Genomic DNA, 18604 nt, shown 5'->3' with positions numbered 1-18604 from the left:
CTAGAACCAAAACCCATGCACTCAGACCCTCACACTGTGAACCAGAGAGGGTGGGGGGACATTGTTAAGAGTAACTGAGGGATAGTCAGATTGAAACCTTCATTCCAACTTCTGTCTCAAAGCAAAATTTGTGGAATGAAATGAAGGCAGAATTTAGTTGCCATATTTAAATTTTTATATTCATCTTTTTCTATTGTGGAGTCTAGGGAAAATAAACTAATTTTTTGACTTTAAAGAAACTAGGAATATAATTCCACTGTATACATAGGAAGAAACCAAGACTATTTGGATCCAAGATGATCATTTATTTCACTTTCTAACAACATATAAATCCTCGATAAATTCCTACCTCCTCTCTCAGTTATATAAATATAAACCCCTTCTGAATGAAGGAGGTAGAGATAACTGATTATCCTATGGAGACATTGCCTGTTTTAACAGACTGAATTAAATCATTAAATTTTTCCAATGCAAACTTGCTATCTCCAAAAAATCCAATCTTGCTAACTTTTTCCTGGGCTGGCCTCAAATCATTATCCTCCTGATCTCTGCCTCCCAAGTTGAAGATTTATTTTTAAGTAGTGATTTTATATTTTGATTGGGTCAGCCAAACATCAGCGACACTTAGTATATGCTCAAAAAAGGTTTGTCAGATGAATATTTGACGGATCAGAAGGGTTTTGCAAGAATGTTTTAAACTCAACTACAAATGTAATGCAAAAGTACACTCAAATTCTCAATGCTACTGTCAACATTCCCCATGATGCTTCACCTCCAAAACTGACCAATACTGAAAATAAAGTACCTCAAATAAGAACTTTTAATTTTAGCTCTCTGCAAGTTGCATAAGAAATATTATTGGCCATTTCACTCCAGTACATTAAAAATAGAATTATTTGACATGACATATCTTCTGTCACTCCCATGACCTCTTACCTTTACCATGGTCTTGTCATTCTTAGGTGACACCTGCTTAGTTTGCAACCAACAGCTTGGTGTGCACCATGCTGCAGCAGATGGCTTGAGGAATGGTGTGTTAATGGCAGTGATTACTTTATGAATAGTGACAGCTGATCAGGGACATAATAAAACAATAGTGGCTGCCATCCTGGAAAAGGTGCTAAATAGGGGTGACATGCTTAGTGAGGGCTGTACCTCATTATCAATTCCAAAGGGACACAGGCCAGCCAGGCAATGGCAGGTACAGACACAGAGGAGAGAACCCAACCAGTTTGAAGATTCCCCTCCATGTTAATTGGATTGGGGGAGGGCATCCAGCTTTATTGCACCAGCCATTTGGGTAAATAATTGTTCATGTGTGACTCCTTGTGATCTCATGACCTAATACTCATCACTTCTAAAAGATGTGGTTCCCACTGTTCTTCTTGAATCAGTCTTGAGCATGGTAGAAATTACCATGAGAGCGGATGAAGAGCTCATGCATATAATATTTATCTTGTGAAACTATATTTCCGAGGACCAGCAACATTCTTGCATATTTGTATATTCTTGTATATTTGATTTATGCTTCTAGGAAAAGTTAGCAGTGAAAGGAATGAAGGATCAGCCTCTCTTCAGGCTTATTCTTTCACTCTACACACCAGACACTGGGAAACAAAGCAAAAAAGGTGAAGTCTTTATCTTCAAGATATAGACTCTGACAAGAAAGACATACATGTAAACAGTCAATTGTAATCAAGAGAGAGGAGCTCTGATTATCTTCCATGCTGAGTTGAAGATTTAGTTCCAGACTCTGAGAACAAAGCCATCAATTTAACTACATACACGTATATAAAATTACCTAATAAAATAAATACTCAGTGTTCTCATGAGCCAACCCAATCCCTGCACCTTGTTCTTGTTATCAACAGTACCCCTCAAAAGTGCTTTCCAGTAATTCAAAGAAACACGAAATCTTCCACAGTACGTCTGTTCTTCTTAGGCACCTGGTAGGTTTTGCTCTTGCTGTTAAGTTTTTGTTACCCACATGCAAAAACAGGTCCTACACCAGAGCACCTGAATAACCTAAAATAAAAAGTACTATATACAAAATATTTTCCGCTCCCTTCTATAAAGATAGTGAGAAAAAAATACTAAAATAGATTTTAAGATTGATTTACATCAGTTACAGGCTGGGGATGCAGTTCAATAGTTGAGGGTTTGCCTGGCATGTATGAGGCCTAAATTCAATCCTCAGCAGTATAAAAAATTTGCATATATATTCATGTGTGTATTTTTTTTGTGTATATATACACACATGATATATGTGTGTGTGTTTATATAAATCTGAGCAGAGTAAATGAGCATGTTTTTTTCATCTGGGTTTCTTTGAGTTCATGACATGACCCAAAGGCCAGGTAGTATCCTGTGAAATTAATAGGCATCTCTTCTGAGCTATGATCTGTCACCAGTGTTCTCTTTATAAGTCTCGGGATCCAAACTAAGTGAGGCTATTACAATGACTTCATCCTGCCCATTACTATATCTTCCCAGAGTGACTATTAGAGAATTATTGTATTATGTCTGCCCTGGAGACATAAGAAGGTCCTGGTGTATTCCAGTGATTTTACTTAACCTGGTAATTAGTTTATGCAGTTTTATAGAGATTTTATTGCTCTACAAGAGACAGTTTTTCTTTTCAAAATTAGTTCTGATAGCCAGTCATTTCATTTCATGGTTTACAAAATATCTGATATATTGGTTTAAAGGTCTTCATTTAAGAATATAGAAAAAGCATAGCTTTTCACTATTCCAATGCTGTTTTGTATAATGTGTCTTTTTTGTTAAATATTTTTTGGCCCGTATTATACTGAGATTGTTTACGAGGAAAAGAAAAAGACAGTTTCAATACCAGGCTGAGTCTTATTAAGAATAGCAAGAGTTTTACATAAAAATGCAGAAAATGAATTAACAATTCCCAGTGCTTTAAAATGCTGTTCATGGATGTTTATGAAATAACAAAAACATCACAGGTTTGTTAATTCTGTGAACAAATTATTTATTGGGCACCTTCAATAGTCATCATACAATCCTAGGTTCTGAGGTCCAGCAGTGCAAACAAAAAAACTGCCCTTCCTCTCGAAATGTACATCTTACAAGAGCAGAGAAGAAATAAATGAACAGACAAAAGCAAATAACTGCAAACAGAAGAAAGGGAATGATAAACAGATGAAAGGAAACTTCAGGAATAGGGAAAATTGAAAAGAACCATGCAAAAATTGGAAGAAGAATATTCCAGCAAGAAGAACTAGCATTTGTAAAGGTACTGAAGAAAGAGCTGATGAGCTCCAGACAATGCAGAATGGGTACCTCAACACTGCTTTAAGAACTGAATTTCATAGTTCAGCACCAGGGGCTCACACCTATAATCCTAGCTCTTTGAGAGGTTGAGATTGGAAGGATTGTGGTTTGAGGCCAGTCTGGGCAAATAGTTTGCAGGACCCCATCTCCAAAAATAATTAGAGCAAAATGGACCGGAGATATGGTCCAAGTGGTAGAGTGTCTGCTTTGCAAGTGCAAAGCCCTGAGTTCAAACCCCAGTCCTATCAAAAAAAAAAAAAAAAAAGAACTTCCTTGATTTATTGTTATTAAAAATGAGAGTAGTTTCCAACCTAGAGGCAGGTACTTTCAGCTAATGTGTAAAATTTCTGTAACCCAGCGGTGGAAGACACACTGATAGGAATTTTTAAAAAGACTTCTGTGACACAGATAGAATAATCTGTGCACGAATTACCCCCAAAAGCATGGCAGATGTTCTACCACCAGTTTGCAATGTAAGATCCAAGATAAAGTGCTTTGATACTGGATTTTAGCTAACAACTTCATCACCATTCACGTTTTCTTTTTTTTTTCCTTTTCCAAGTAGTTCTTAACTTTCAAAGTAGAAAATGAATATTTACTCTTTAAAAGCATATACTATTAAAGATAAAAGATTCTTCTTCACCTTTTTGCCTATCTTAATTCCTTTCTCTAACTCTTCAGAAACGGGACAATTTTGGATACACTGCTTTCCAAAATGTATGAGAAATTCTCATATACATTTAACGTAAGGATTCTTGCATACTCCCTGGAAAATGTATATCAGTGTTTGATTGTATTTTAATCAAATGACATCATAATTTATCTTATACCCTGGAATGTAATTATTTCCCCTTATGATACATGTTATTAAGACCTGACCACATCCTTATAGATGTGTCTTAATTCCTTCCTTTCATTGCTCTAGAGTATACCAGGTTACAATGTATTTCTCCATTCCCTTGCCATGGATATTTAGATTGCTCCGACTTTTTGCTAATGTTTAAATGAACATACTTGTACTTGATTCCTTGTGTACACTGGGCAAATAGTTCTGTAACTCAGTACCTTAACATAGCTCTATGTTTGTTATACTTTGCATCTTCTTCCCTTGGCTTCTCCACCAAGACAGAAGTAAACATAGCTGATATGAAATTTTTAAAAACAGATTTTCTCTTATTAGGTTAAAAATCTGATTTACACTTAACAACAACAACAAAAACCCCACAAAAGTACCTAAAGTTATTTTTTGTTGTTGGATGTGTTTGTTCTTGAACTTCATGTGAGATTCTTACAAGAATCATAATTTCTACATTTGTCTTTGAGATAGAGAGTTCAGTTTATGATGCATATGTTCCAACCAGCTTAACTCCAGACTTTTTTTTTTTCATTTTTCTTTTATTATTCATATGTGCATACAAGGCTTGGTTCATTTCTCCCCCCTGCCCCCACCCCCTCCCTTACCACCCACTCCGCCCCCTCCTTCTCCCCCCCCTCAATACCCAGCAGAAACTATTTTGTCCTTATTTCTAATTTTGTTGTAGAGAGAGTATAAGCAATAATAGGAAGGAACAAGGGTTTTTGCTGGTTGAAATAAGGATAGCTATACAGGGCATTGACTCACATTGATTTCCTGTGCGTGGGTGTTACCTTCTAGGTTAATTCTTTTTGATCTAACCTTTTCTCTAGTACCTGTTCCCCTTTTCCTATTGGCCTCAGTTGCTTTAAGGTATCTGCTTTAGTTTCTCTGCGTTAAGGGCAACAAATGCTAGCTAGTTTTTTAGGTGTCTTACCTATAAAGAAACTTGAATGAACCATCCTGGGCCATCCACAGGCAGTATTCCTGATTCGTGCTCTTGGCATATTTTGGATATCACCAACTGGAAAGTCAAAATTTTCTAACAATTTAAGTACTTTAAAGACTTATGCTGTTTTTAACCCAGTTCAGGAAGTAACTTCCCTCTTTCAAATGTTGTTGCTGGAGGAGCATTTGGTAGGATGTACAGAGTGTGTGAGAAGCAGTACGATGTGCTTGAACCTGTTAAGTTTCATCACAGTATTAAGAATGAGACCGTAATGCATTGTTTTGTGCTTGAATTATATTTTGTATTTAAAGCATTTCAGTTGAAGTATGTTTTATAAGCATTTCATGTCTCTCTCTGTAGAACAAAGTTAAAAACAAATGAGGCAATCTCATTAAACTAATTTCAGCTAACAAAAAGAAAATATAATTGAGAGAGTGCTGTCATAGCTTGTTGAAACCCACTTCCTACTGAGGGTTAAACTGAGTATGATGGTTAAGACCACTTATTACCACCAAGCAACACAGTTCCAAAATCAAAGGGCATCTTCCTTCAACTTTTGTCTTCCACCTGGAGTTGGAGATGACCCTTCAGGAAAACATGTGGTAAAAGTGGTTTTGCTCTGTGAGCCAACAAAAAATTTGGCCCTTGAGATGTCTTGTAAAGGGATTTTGTAACCCATGAGCAGAATGGCTTGGTTTCTAACTAGGCATGGGATTCAGAGTTGTAATAGAAAACATTTATTTGGCTACAACTAAACATCCTAACACATGTTAGCATTTGTTGCCAATATACTTCCTAATTAAGAACAACATAAAATCATAGGAAATCCTGTATCCTGTCTTCATACACTTTTCTTGTACCTTTAGTGCCCTGGCTTTATTTCTCAAGTATAACTATGAAAAAAGAAAAAAAAAAGCCAGGTTGATTCAAAAGTCCTGTTTTGCCAACCATGAATTGTGGTGTCATTAACAAGATTAATGTACATTCCAGAAGGCACCACCAAGTGTTTTTCTTACTTCTTAAACAAATGCTGCTATTAAAAGCCAATTAAAAAAAAAACTAATAAGCATGCCCCCCAATGAAAGGTCAGTACCATCATGTTGGTAAAACTTTAAACAGTTGAAAAAAAAATACCTTCTTTCTAGGTTTGCCTGGACTATTGGTCGTGTTTGTATATTTTATTGTGTTGAACAGATTTTAGGATGAATGATAGGCTAGGATCTGTCTTTCTTCTTAAGTCCTCCTTAAGTACATGCTAATTTCATGAGAAAATATTTAGAGGTGTTACCTGTGAGTCCTGAGTCATCACCTCTCATGACAAAGGGACATTAGATAACTATGACACAAACAAAATGTAAACGAGATTTCTAATTAGAAATAGAACGAAGAAATTACTCTTAGAAAGCCCTGTTTTATCAGTTTGGATGTAGTATTTGAACCTACAGAGCCGAACTAATTGTTTTCTTGCCCTTCCACCATTAGGAAGAAATTAATTTAAAAGAAAAAAGCTGGGTGTGGTGGCATGTGCCTGCCACCACAGCCACAGCAGGAAGCATAAGAAAGGAGGACCAAGGTATAGACTGGCTTAGCAAATAGAGAGACTCTATGTCCAAAATAACCAGAACAGAAAGAACTGAGGGCATGGCTCAAGCATTAGAGTACCTGTCTAGTAAGTGCAAAATCCTGAGTTCAAACCCCAGTACCACCAAAAGAAAAAAAATAAGACTAGTGGAAAGAAACCAACCACCCTGAGACAATATACATTAAATTTCTCTCTCTCGTTCCATTTGGGTTTTTGGTTGTTTTTGGTTTTTCATGCACTGAAATGACACAAAGAATTAAAGTTTGGGTCTGAAGAGTTTATCTCGAAACATGCCTGTGGGACTTTGTAGTGATTTTTCATTTTAAAAGTTTTCCCAATGAAATGAACATGATTTTGCTGCCCCTTTCCTGATCATGACTTTGCATTCCTCTTCGTCTCTGCCCCCTTCCAGATCTATTTATTGCTTGTTGTTTTTGGCTCTTTCTTGCTTTCCATTTTTCATGATTAGTTCTTTATGATCATGTGTTTCCTTTGCTTCTTCCTGGCATGGTTGCCAACTCAGTTGTTCTCTCTGGGCCCTTGGTTTCCCTTTGCTAATAATGAAACAAGAGCTGCCTCCCCATTTGGCTTTGGCCATCCAGCTGTTTCCGTTTTAAAACATAAACTCATCTGTATTCACTGAAGTTCCTGGGCAAACCTGCCTCCTTGTTTGGAAGAGTCAAAGAGTTGATAAGAACATAAGCTGCTAAAAAAGTCTTAAGACGTATCTGGAAAAGGTGGGAGTTGAGGAAGGGATGATAAGCAGAAAAGTAAACTCTTTTCTGAAACATCATGAAAAAAACAGAATAGAAAAAATGCTTTGCCTTAATGTTGATGCTTCTTGATAGATCTTGATGGTCCTGCCCTCACAGGCTCTTTCACCTCCCACTATGCCTGCTTAAGATTTCTTGGCCTCTGTGAAAATAGACCAGCTAACACTATAAACCTGCATTGCATATGATTATGTAGTGAAAAAGTGCCAATTTGAGGTGTAGCCTGCCAAGTCAAGTCAATTTGCTGTGATGCTTGGACTGTGCAGCAGGTCTTAATCCCTTTTAATCTCCAGTGTGCCCTTGACATCATGGAAATTACTGGTAAAGGGAATGTCATCAGATGAACCCAGCCACCTCTTTCAGAGAAGTATCCCCAAATAAAACAACCTGTTTACTTCCTAAGCCTTCAAATCCCCCAAAATTTTTTTTTAAAGTGAATGAGCCCACAGCTACCTTCTCACCAAAACAGAGTAGCTAATTGCTACTGATAGGACCTCATGTGACTGGGAGTTTATAGTCTACCCAAGTGTCAGTTGAGTGATATATTAAAGACCTACTTGATAGACAAAGAAGTTGACCTAGTAGCTCTTAACAGCTGAATTTCAAAGAAAGGAACTCATTTTAAATCTGAGGAATGCTCCCTTCTCTGAAACCAGTTTTTCTCATATAAAATCGCCAGTAAAATAATTTGTCACTCCAAAGCAGAAAACAAAAAACAAATAAATAAAAAAAACAGAAGATCAAATGTCAGATGAGAGAATCTCACTTGAGAACCATTTTTCAGGTAACATAAAAATCAGGACCTCCATTAGAAAGAAAGAGAATTTTATTAACCTGGGGTATGGTGGTTCTTCATCACTCCCAAAATATGTGTATATATCTGTATGTCTGTGTGTATGAATGAACATATTTACATTTGTATAATCTCACTTGAAATCACAGTAACTCCATAAGATAGGGAGTTAGAAAATTAGGAGACTTTGATGACAAGACTCAAAATATTCCAACTTTTTCCTGAACAAAGCTCCAATGAGAATATACATCTTGATGCCTACACCATTGCAGATTCTTTCTAGAGAGACATCTCAGAACACGCTCCTATCCTAAAGGAAGAGAGCCCAAGAGGAGAGGTTAGATCATGATTGTAATAATTTAGTTCCCAAATCTACTCTGGTTAAAAAAAAAATATTCCTGTTTCTCCCCAGTAAGGAAAAGCCACAGCCACTTCTTGTCCTCATGCCTGGTTTCAGCCCAAGACAGTCTTGTAGACATGAATCCTACCAGCAAAGGAATGCAGAAAGACCTTGGATCCCAAAGAATTCAACTTGCTGGTTGGTGATATTTATATCTACCTTGCCCTGCCAATTTATATCACAGCTCTGAATTCTTCCTAACCCTGGTTTCTGTTGTCCAAGTGACCTTTCAATATCCTCTGGGCCTGCTCATCGCCTCCCAGCTCTGACTTACAACACACCTGATTGCAACTACTGGACTCTGGGACATTGTCCCTGAAGCAGATGCTGACCTCTGGATTCTATTTGTTCCTCTGGCCCCCAGAGAAAAATTGGCCTGAGGTTCACTTTGGCCCTTCTTGCCCACAGATCCTCCTAATCTTGTCAGTAGGCCAGGAGCCACACTAGGTCATGGTGCCTGTGCCCAAAGTTCCAACTGTGAGAAAGTCAGACAGGTTAGGAAAAGTTGTTCCAGTGAACTGATAACCTCTCTTTTCTACTCCAGATTTTGATATCTCTAAGTACAATTCCTCCTGAGAATCTGTCACGGGAAAAATATTTGGTACAAAAATTTTCTCAATCATCTCTGTGTTATTAATGAAAATATATAATTTTCTGTTTTTATCTTTAAAAGCTGGATGTGGTAGTGCAAACCTGTAATACAACTACTCAGTAGGCAGAGACAGGAGGATCGTGGTTCAAGGCCAACCTGGGTAAAAAGTCAGGGGGACACTATCTTAGAAACAAGCTGGGATGCTGGTGTATGCCTGTGGTCCCAGTTACTTGGGAGAGATCGGTAGGATTGCTGTCTGAGACCTACTAGAGCAAAACAGGAAATCATGTCTGAAAAACATTTTTAACAAAAGAAAGAAGGAAGGAAGGAGGGAAGGGAGGGAGAGAGGGGAAAGTGGAAGGAGGAGGGGGAAAGGGGGGAGGGAAGAGGAAGGAAGAAAGGAATGAATGAATGAAGGGAGGGAGGGAGGAAGAAAGAAAAAAAGGATAATCTTTCAAATTACTAATTTATATTTAAAGTTATAACCTTAAAATGGGAAGAAAATGCTATTCCTCTTTGTGGCCAGACCATACTCCTTTATTGGTACTAAGAAAACAGAGAAGTACTTAATCCACAAACAAGGTGGATTTAGTATGAACCGCATGAAATCTTACCTTCAACATGTCCCCTGTGCAGTTTCCTTCCAATCTGAGAGGGGCTCTACCATTTCTGTTTTCACTATCTTTCATTTTTTTTATTAAAAACAGTCCTCAAAATTATATATACATCAAGCATCACAAACTTGACTCTGTTCCAACAAGTGAATTATGAATTTGGGCCAAGTGAAGGTCAAGTGATGTTCTGGCATTCTCTGTGAACCAAAGCTTTACAGTAGTTTAAGTGTTAGAATTATCTTATGTATCACAAGGAGACATAGGCAAGATAAAATCAAGCATCTTCAGCCTACAGTTGGTATAATACTAAGGCCATGAGTGCAATTGAATATTAGAAAACAGTCCTGCATCATTTTAAATCCATGTTGTTAATTTGAATGTTGAGTTTGTCGTTTTGTTCTAATTGAGTCTGCAAATTTGTTTTGGATTTGCAGTTGAATAAGGGCCACAAGATTCAAGAATATGTGCCTACTGCTAGTTTTTATATACTTAAGGAACAATTAGAATATGAAATAACTTTAATTTTGTAAAATGAAAAAAGAAATGAGGGGAGACAGGGAGGAAGGGATAAAGACAAGGAGGGAGGGAGAGAGGAAGCAGGAGAGAAGGAAGAAAGGAAAGAAGAAAGGGAGGAAGGAAGGAAGGAGGGAAAAGAAAGGAGGGAGACATGGAGGGAGGCAAGCTCCATTGAGAACCCCTATGACAACGATTTTATGGCCTTAAGAATCCAAGATTCCTAAACCACCTCTCACATTTGAATCTAGCCTACTGTATTGCTTCACAGCTACTCAATGAGACCCATCCTAAGCAAGAAAACTTATTTATTCAACAAATATTCTCAACCCCATTAGGTGCCAGACACTTTGCTTGAGTCTGAGAGATTTGGGTTTTTTATTTACTATAGCTGCCAAGAGGGATAAGGATGAGACCAGGACATTCCCAATATAAAAACATGCATATCTAAGCAAAAATAATTTCATTTATGTAATTGTTCTAAATATTTACAGCCTTTTGAGCTATATGGGAAGGCTGGTAAGGTACTCGAGATTATGCTTTTCTTTAAGTTTAAAATAACTTCATGATTTTATTATATTTTGTTTTATTTGCCATATTAGTGCCAGAAAATGTTTCATCTGCCATATTCCAATTGGCATGCTATTGAACCAACTCCCTTCACAGTTTAACTTCAGAGCTACTCTGGGGAAGCCAGCTAATTTTTAATATTGAACTAAGCAAAACATAATTAGGAAGTCAAATTTCTAAGGGGGAAAAAAATCATACAGAATATTCCCAAGCCAATTTATATGGTTTTGCAACATTCATTGTTTGAGTTTTCCCTCCATCTCTCCTTCACAGTAATCATGAGTTGCCAGTAATTAAATAATCCCAGGTAACTGGCAGCAAGAACCTCTCTTGAGAATTGCTTCCCAGGTTTCTGTAATAAGCTTAGATTTTTATATTCACCATGATTTTTGATACTCCTCTTCCTGTGCTTCAAACTCAAACAGATCTAAGCATTCTCTCCCTTTGATCCAAGAGGAGAAGATTCTGTTTTATATCTATCACTACATCTGGGCTCAACAACTGATTTTGGCATCCTTGACCATTTTATCCTTATCCCTCAAGGAATGAGCCCAGAAATGAAAGGAAATGTGACTGTTGTTGATTCATAGAATATTAGAGGTCAGCAGACACCAAGAGAGAATCTTGTCCAAAGAAGTTCAGTGAGATTGAAAATATTCCTTTGTCTACTTTGAGAAAGACCTTGGTATGCCCTCCATACTGAATATTTATTTCTAAATTTGATTTTTCAAACACTTTTATTGAATCTCTGCTTCATACAAAGCATTGAACTAGCAACTGTATCATTCAAAGAAACATATTTCTTGTGCATGTATTAGGATTTTTCCCAAAAAAACATCATTAATGTTCTTACAGGTGCAATCTTTGATTCCCACCTATCTCAGAAAGAGGATAAGAAAGAAAAGAGAAAATCACTCTGCACTAAATGCTCTGAGATTTTAAATTTCACTCATAGAAGAAGAATTTTGTGTTTAGATCAGGTCAAATATTTACTTTTCTATAAATCAGCAGCTTCCATTTGGACTCATTGGCCATTATGGACCTGATTTACCCCGGGTTTAAATTTAAAGATGCCAAATTGAATTATGTCTTAAGTTTGCCATGCAAGATGGAAGAAAAATGACCACCAACAGTCACTTGGTTTCCACTCAGCTGTTTCTTTTCTTAGCACATTTCTGTCTTACTGGTTTCTTCCCCTCCCCCATGATCACATATCTAGGACATGCACACAGCACAACCTCCAGGGATCATCATAAATACAAGAAGGGAAAAGGAATTTTTTAAAAAGAGGAGTTCAAGTAACAGTTCCAGGAAATCACGATATAAATTAAAATGTAAATGCGGGTCCCTCATTATTTTTTTCTTAATGATACTAATGCCATTGAAATGTAGATTTAAATGTAGATTTACACATACACATTTAGGTATGTGTATATTGTGTGTGTGTGTGTGTGTGTGTTTTGCCTTTTCTCTGGGAAAGTCAAAATGCTCTCATATGTGAATTTAAAATCATGAAATTCCAGTGTAGCAGGAAACAGTATAGGAGGCAGGGTAGAGAAGCACAGTCAGAAAGAGAACTAAATCCAATCTATGTCAGCCATTTAGCAGGTGTGTAGTCCTGGGCAAGACTGTCTCCTTGTCTGCTTCTCAGAATACAGTAGTCAGCACCAAATTGTAGAAGGGAAGTAAAGTGCTATGTTTGGTACATAGCAGACACTTGATAACTGGCGATAGCTTATTACTACCGTTACTTTATGGGGTCCTGGAATGTTAGCTATTAGCTAACTCAAAGTCACTCAGCTCTGTCTGTTCCACATCAAAATAAATGCATGCAATGTGAATGTGCAACAGGTGGCCAGTCAACAGACTGTTTCATCTAAGATGACACTGGGTGACTGTTTTGAAAATTTTTGTCCCAAACAGATTCTTTTCTAAGGCCTATATTATCTTCTCCCTACCCGGTCCTCTTCCTGCATCCCACCCTGCACACACACACACACTCACACACACAAACACACATATTAAACATTTAATTGTCTAGTTGCTTTAGCTTCCTGAAGAGACAGAGACACAGCTATATTTAGATCTGTCCTTCCAACTACCAACCCTTTAAAGGAGCTAAATTGCCTTGCTTTTTACTCCCTACCAAAACTTGATCTCCAGCTTTATAAAAGAAAAGAACCATGGGCCTTCTACAGCAGAGTGTTCTGCAATTGACATGTTGTCTATTGCTTGAGAGGTTTTATATACTGGCACTAATCCTTGTTTCGGTTTCAACCCCTGTAGGGAAATCTGAGTCTTGTACACGAGTTCTTCATTTATTTCTGAGCCAAGATAATTCTAGGATTACCACTTAGAAAATTGGGAGAACAGACTTCTGCACAGTTACCAGGCAGACGGTATTGAAAAAACGGGCATGCAGTCTACCTTTTCTGGTGACAAGATTAGGGATAGGTATTGTGGTTAAATCCCATTAGCAAGAACATTACACTCATTAAGTGAATGTTAGAATGTGAACCGAGAAGCCTGCCACCCCCTTTGCCCAGTCCCCAGGGCTCTCCCCTCTTCCTAATGGCTTGTCCCTTCAATACTGAGGACTCCTAGCCCAGGAAATGCCTCTTGGGAGTAAATCACAGAGCATTGCCATGCCAAGTCATTCCCAAGCCAGAACACACTGCAAAGGACACATGCCATTCTCCAAAAATCTACCAGCACACATTTATAATCTGGCTCTCTCTTATTTCGTGGTGACCTTTAGGGTTCAGAAAGTATCCCTTTGTGTTAAAGCAAACACAAACGATTCTGCAAGCATCGTACAAGAATTTAAAGATTCTATTAATCTGATGTCTTAATTGTTATTGAGAAGAGGAAACAGGAATGCCTTTGTTTCCCCAATGACCACATGCTTCTAAAAAGTGGCCCACAGTGTTGGACTTTGCATCTCGAGTTGCAGGCAGCTCTGTGTATAGTGGAACTAATTCCCACACTGAAAAGAAGGCAGGAAAAGAGCAGAAAGCTGAACAAAATTGAAGTGAGTTGTTTCACAGATCCAAACTGAAGGAGTGTTTTCCCCATACTTTGATTTGTCCTGAAGAGTAGTTTAAAATAAGGATTAATAAATGTGTTTTTCAAGATGAAAGGAGCTAAGTGGCTGGTCAATGGGAAAGAGCACACACACACACACACACACAAACACACACATCTTGCAACAATGAGAAAGAAGTAAAAAGTAAATGCAATTCAATGGTAGCATTCTGTGTGCCTACTATGTGTGGGGCATTAGAATCAGCCTCAGAAAAAGAAGTAAGATCTAGAACCTGTCTACCAGTCATTTCTCTTCTACTAGAAAGAATAAACCAAGTATAGAAATATTTATAGAGCAGGCTGAATACAGTAAATGCTCCAACAGGGAGAAAACATACAGATTAAATTAGAAAGATATATGGAACCAAAAGTAACTGTATGGACTGGGTGGCATTTGAGATGGACTTTAAAAAAACAGCAAAATTTCAACTTTAAAGATAGTTAAATAAGTATTCTGGTTGAAGAAATAAAGACAAGTTAAGATGTGGAGGTAGAAAAATATAGAGTTTGGAGGGAAATGAGTAAGGCAGGCACTCCTAGAGTAGGTTACATCTCCAAAAAACCATGGTAAATTGAAAATGAACATCCTAGCTTAGCTTAGCTTACATTAAACATGCTCTGAATACTTACATTTTTAACCTCTAGTTAAAATCATCTAACACAAGGCCTATTTAATAATAAAGTATTGACTATCTCAAATAATTATTTATTGAATAACTGATTAAAAAAAAACACTGGCAACACAGTGTACTGTAGAGTGTCTGGCTGTTTTCCCTCAATATCATGTGGCTGACAGAGAAGTGACTCGTTGCTGTTGCCCAGGATAACAAGACAGTATGGACTACATAGTGCTAGCCTAAGAAAAGACCAAGTATGCTTTCTGCTGAATGTTATCACTTTTGTGCCATTGCGAAACTGAAAAATTGTAAGATAAACCATCCTCAGTCTGAGACCATCTCTAGTTTGTTTTGAGCATAGTATATTTAGGAATTTGGTGAAAGAGCATAGGAAAAATACATTGTGAATGTCTGGGAAAAAAAAAAAAGAGTGGTTTACACTAAACCCAGGAGAAAACCAGATGCTGAAAGTTTCTCAGTTTGGAAATAATATGATCAGAGATGGTTATCAAGAAAGATAATACAGTAGTAGTATGCAAAGACATGGAAGATTATTTCTGTAGCACAGACCCTGATTAAAGGCAAGATCACTCACTTCTTCATTCAATGGACACTGATTGCATATTTATGGTGTGCCAATCTTGGGACCAGTTTATTCTAGTTCAGAGGCCCAAGTTCAGAGGGCATGAACTATGAGTAAAAGAAGCAGAATCAATAAGACTTGGGCACTTACTGGATGTACAAATGAAGGGAGTATAGAAGTAAGGTGAACTCCAGGTTCGGGTGCCAAAACAGTGGGAGAATGGGGTCGAGAAAGGTTATACATAGACATAGGGAAGTCAGGGAGGAGATGGTGGAAAGGGTAACCAAGGACAAGTTCACAGGTGGAGCGAAACCTTGAGTTGCTGCTGGTGTGGCTACATTAATGCAGGCTCTGCCCTCTCTGCAGAGATACAGCCAGTAGCTGGAAGAGATTCAGGGAAGCAGGCAGAGGAAAGAGAAGGAGGAAAGTCAGAGCTTAGAGCACAATCAGGTCCAAAAAGAGGAGCCTTAGGAGAAAGAGGGGACACCAGCTTGAAAGGAGAAGTTTTTGTTTCTTGAATGTTTCAGAAGATACAAAGAGATGAACAGTGAGAAATTTTAATTTTCTAACTATCTCTGATGAAAGTGGAAAAGTACAGAAAATTATCCATTAAGACAGGTTCACAATGTTGGATGTCTATCCATGCAGTCCCACTTTCAACTGGTTGATACGAGGAGTTGGCTAGAATTTTTAAAGTTTTTTCTCCCAGGAGGAGCTACCAGTAGTAGCCTTTATTTTAAATGTGCTGTAGAAATAACTGCCAAATACTAACAGTGCATTTTCCCCGTAGTTCAAACACTGCTCAGAGGTTATAAACCTCACCAGGCTGAGTGTGCATCTTCCCCACTATTTCTAGTTTTGTAAATAAACCAAATTGGTGGATTTTCAATGTCACTCTCTCTCTCTCTCTCTCTCTCTCTCTCTCACACACACACACACACACACACCCCTAAAATTGATAGACATTGTATCTTTCCAAAGCAAAAGTTTTAAATGACAACTATTTAGTATTTGACCTTTAAGTCTTCCCTTCATGAAGGAAAAATGCCAAGCTCTGGGCAGAATAAAAATCACTAAACTTAGTTTGAGACTGGCAGAGGATGTGGTCTGGAATTCACCCAGACAGGCTGGGAGTTGAAAAAAGTTATAATCCAGGTGCCTCACCTCACCTTTCCCCTGGCTGGTTGCTTCCTCCCCCCTCCCCCCCCATTCACTGACGCCTGCGAGCTTATTTACTGAGTCAATTAACAAAAGATAACCTCCCATTGTGCAACCATCAATAAATCAATTGTGTTAATACTATCTTGGAATGTCCCCCACTATTGACTTTCATATTGTTTACATTAGACACTTGAGAAAGCTGAGCCCTTGAGTCTGCTTGTTTCAGCGTTAATGGATTCTAGAGTAGCCATTACTACATATAAGTCTCTTTACAAAATATTGAGGTTTTTCTGAGGTTCACCTGCTTTGCCAACATTGGCAGGGTATTCTCCTCCTGCCCCACAGGATCCCAGCCAGCAGCCCAGAGCTCGATGAAGACTTAGCCAGGAAAGCATTCATGAGCAGTAATGGAACAGTCACTTAAGGCACACCTACTTCTTTGTGATTTGAATAATTGTTTCCACCCACCCCAGCCCCCCACTGTCACCACCCTCCACAATATGGGGAATCAAATTAATCTTCAATTATGTGAAAGAATTTCAGGAACGAGCCCAGCTCAAGTTACCAAGTAACTTGCTGTTGTGAAAAGATTCATATGGAAAGCACCCTAAATACAGGATTTTTCGTGATTCCTCCTCCCTTCCAACAAGGTAAGAGCGGGCTTCCAAACAACAGCATCTCTGCACAGGGTACCCCAAACACTGTGAAGGCTAGCTTTAAATTAAATCAAAGAAAAAAAGAAAAAGGAAAACCTTTCTGCAAGTCATCCAGATATATTAGCCTAGAGCAAATATAATAACCATCATCGTAAAGTTGTGTCTAATGTTTTGCTTTGTGTTCAGTGCTTCCTTTTTAATGACACCAGAAACACCGAAGAGAACAAGTTTTCTCTTAGTAGTGAGACTCAGGCTTCCAGGCCAAGAGAGTTTGCTAAAGCACTAAATGCACAGGATTAAAAAGGAAGGAGGGGAGGGAAAACATCAGCTTGGAACTTCTGAAGTTTCAGATTTCAGAGCTGGCTGCAGACCTGGGCAAAGTTCACTGCACCCTTTTCACGACAAGCTACATACTTTGCAAGTTCCCTCTTGCTTCTTAGAGAGGAAAAAATGTGGCCTCTGAGTTCAGGTTGCTAAGGACCAGCGGAGCCAATTTAACCACGCATTCCTTTCCTAAAAGATAGGCTGGGTTGTTGTTGTTTTTTCGCTGTAAATACCAGAAAGTCTTGATCCTCCCCACTCTAAACAAATACTTTTGGTACAACTTTGAAGTCATCTTTCTTCCACAGTGGGAAACCAGCTATTTCACTCCCTCACCTTCTTCTGCCTAATTCTTGACAAAATGGAATATTATTCTACCGTGTAGCACATCTTCTTATCAGATATTTGGCTCCATTTTTCTCTGATAATGATGAGTATTTAAAATGCACATGAGTACTGGATAATAAAAGAAAGCTCTCATTGTTCTTAGCCTTTTTTTTTTCTTTTCTTTCTTCTTTTTTTTAACCTCATGATATATATGTCTACTTAAGGGTGTTTTGAAGAGGGTGAAGGAAACAGACAGGACTTTGAAAGAAAAAACAGACATTTAATTGGCTGTCTCTTGTAGACCCCTCCATGACCCCGTACTGAATACCTCTAATGGACATGTGTGATCTTGGAGTCTCTACATCGATAAACAAGTTTTATACCTTCAACTTGTTTTCGAAGAATTCTTCATTCTCCTCAAAAAAAGAAATTTTATTTTTCCTTTTAAATGAATGACTAAAGCATTAACATTAGCTTTTACCCCATTTGCAAAGAGTTTCCCAAGTTTATAGACATAATACTTTATTTAAAAGAATTTGGGTGAAGCATGAATTTAGTAGATGTCAGTGTGTCACTTTATATTATAGTTTAAAACCCTTTTTTATATGGAGAGCATTGAAGTGCATTCAAAGTGATATGAATTAAGCACAAGAATTGCAAAAAAAAAAAAAAAACCTAATTAGGAGGCAATCCTCTTTACTCCAAAAAATAATAACTCCCAAGATGTTGTTTATATACAGCCTTGTTAACTCTCATCTTTGGGTAAAATTGGAAAATGGTAAGAATCAACTCAAATCCTTTCATGCTTTAAAAAGCACATGAGACATACGAGAAATCTTTATTAAATGATGAGGGTGGGTATTGGGAACACCCCAATTGTGTTTCTGTTAAAAGGCTGGGAGCCTCCCCCTCACCA

The 18604-nt window shown here is 37.9% G+C and overlaps 1 long non-coding RNA gene across 1 annotated transcript in view; it reads right to left on the bottom strand.

The window, feature by feature from the left end:
- LOC141419240 (uncharacterized) overlaps positions 1 to 16786 on the bottom strand; it is a 55518-nt gene extending 38732 nt beyond the window's left edge. The window contains exon 1 of the long non-coding RNA XR_012443992.1: positions 16686 to 16786. This is a non-coding gene — a long non-coding RNA (uncharacterized lncRNA). The remainder of the gene's footprint in view (positions 1 to 16685) is intronic.
- Positions 16787 to 18604: the final 1818 nt, after the last annotated feature.

This window comes from Castor canadensis, chromosome 19 (assembly GCF_047511655.1).
Source record: "Castor canadensis chromosome 19, mCasCan1.hap1v2, whole genome shotgun sequence".
NCBI classification, from domain to species: Eukaryota; Metazoa; Chordata; class Mammalia; order Rodentia; family Castoridae; genus Castor; species Castor canadensis.
The sequence above is the reverse complement of the archived record's forward strand: the minus strand, read 5'-3'. Positions and strand labels throughout refer to the sequence as shown.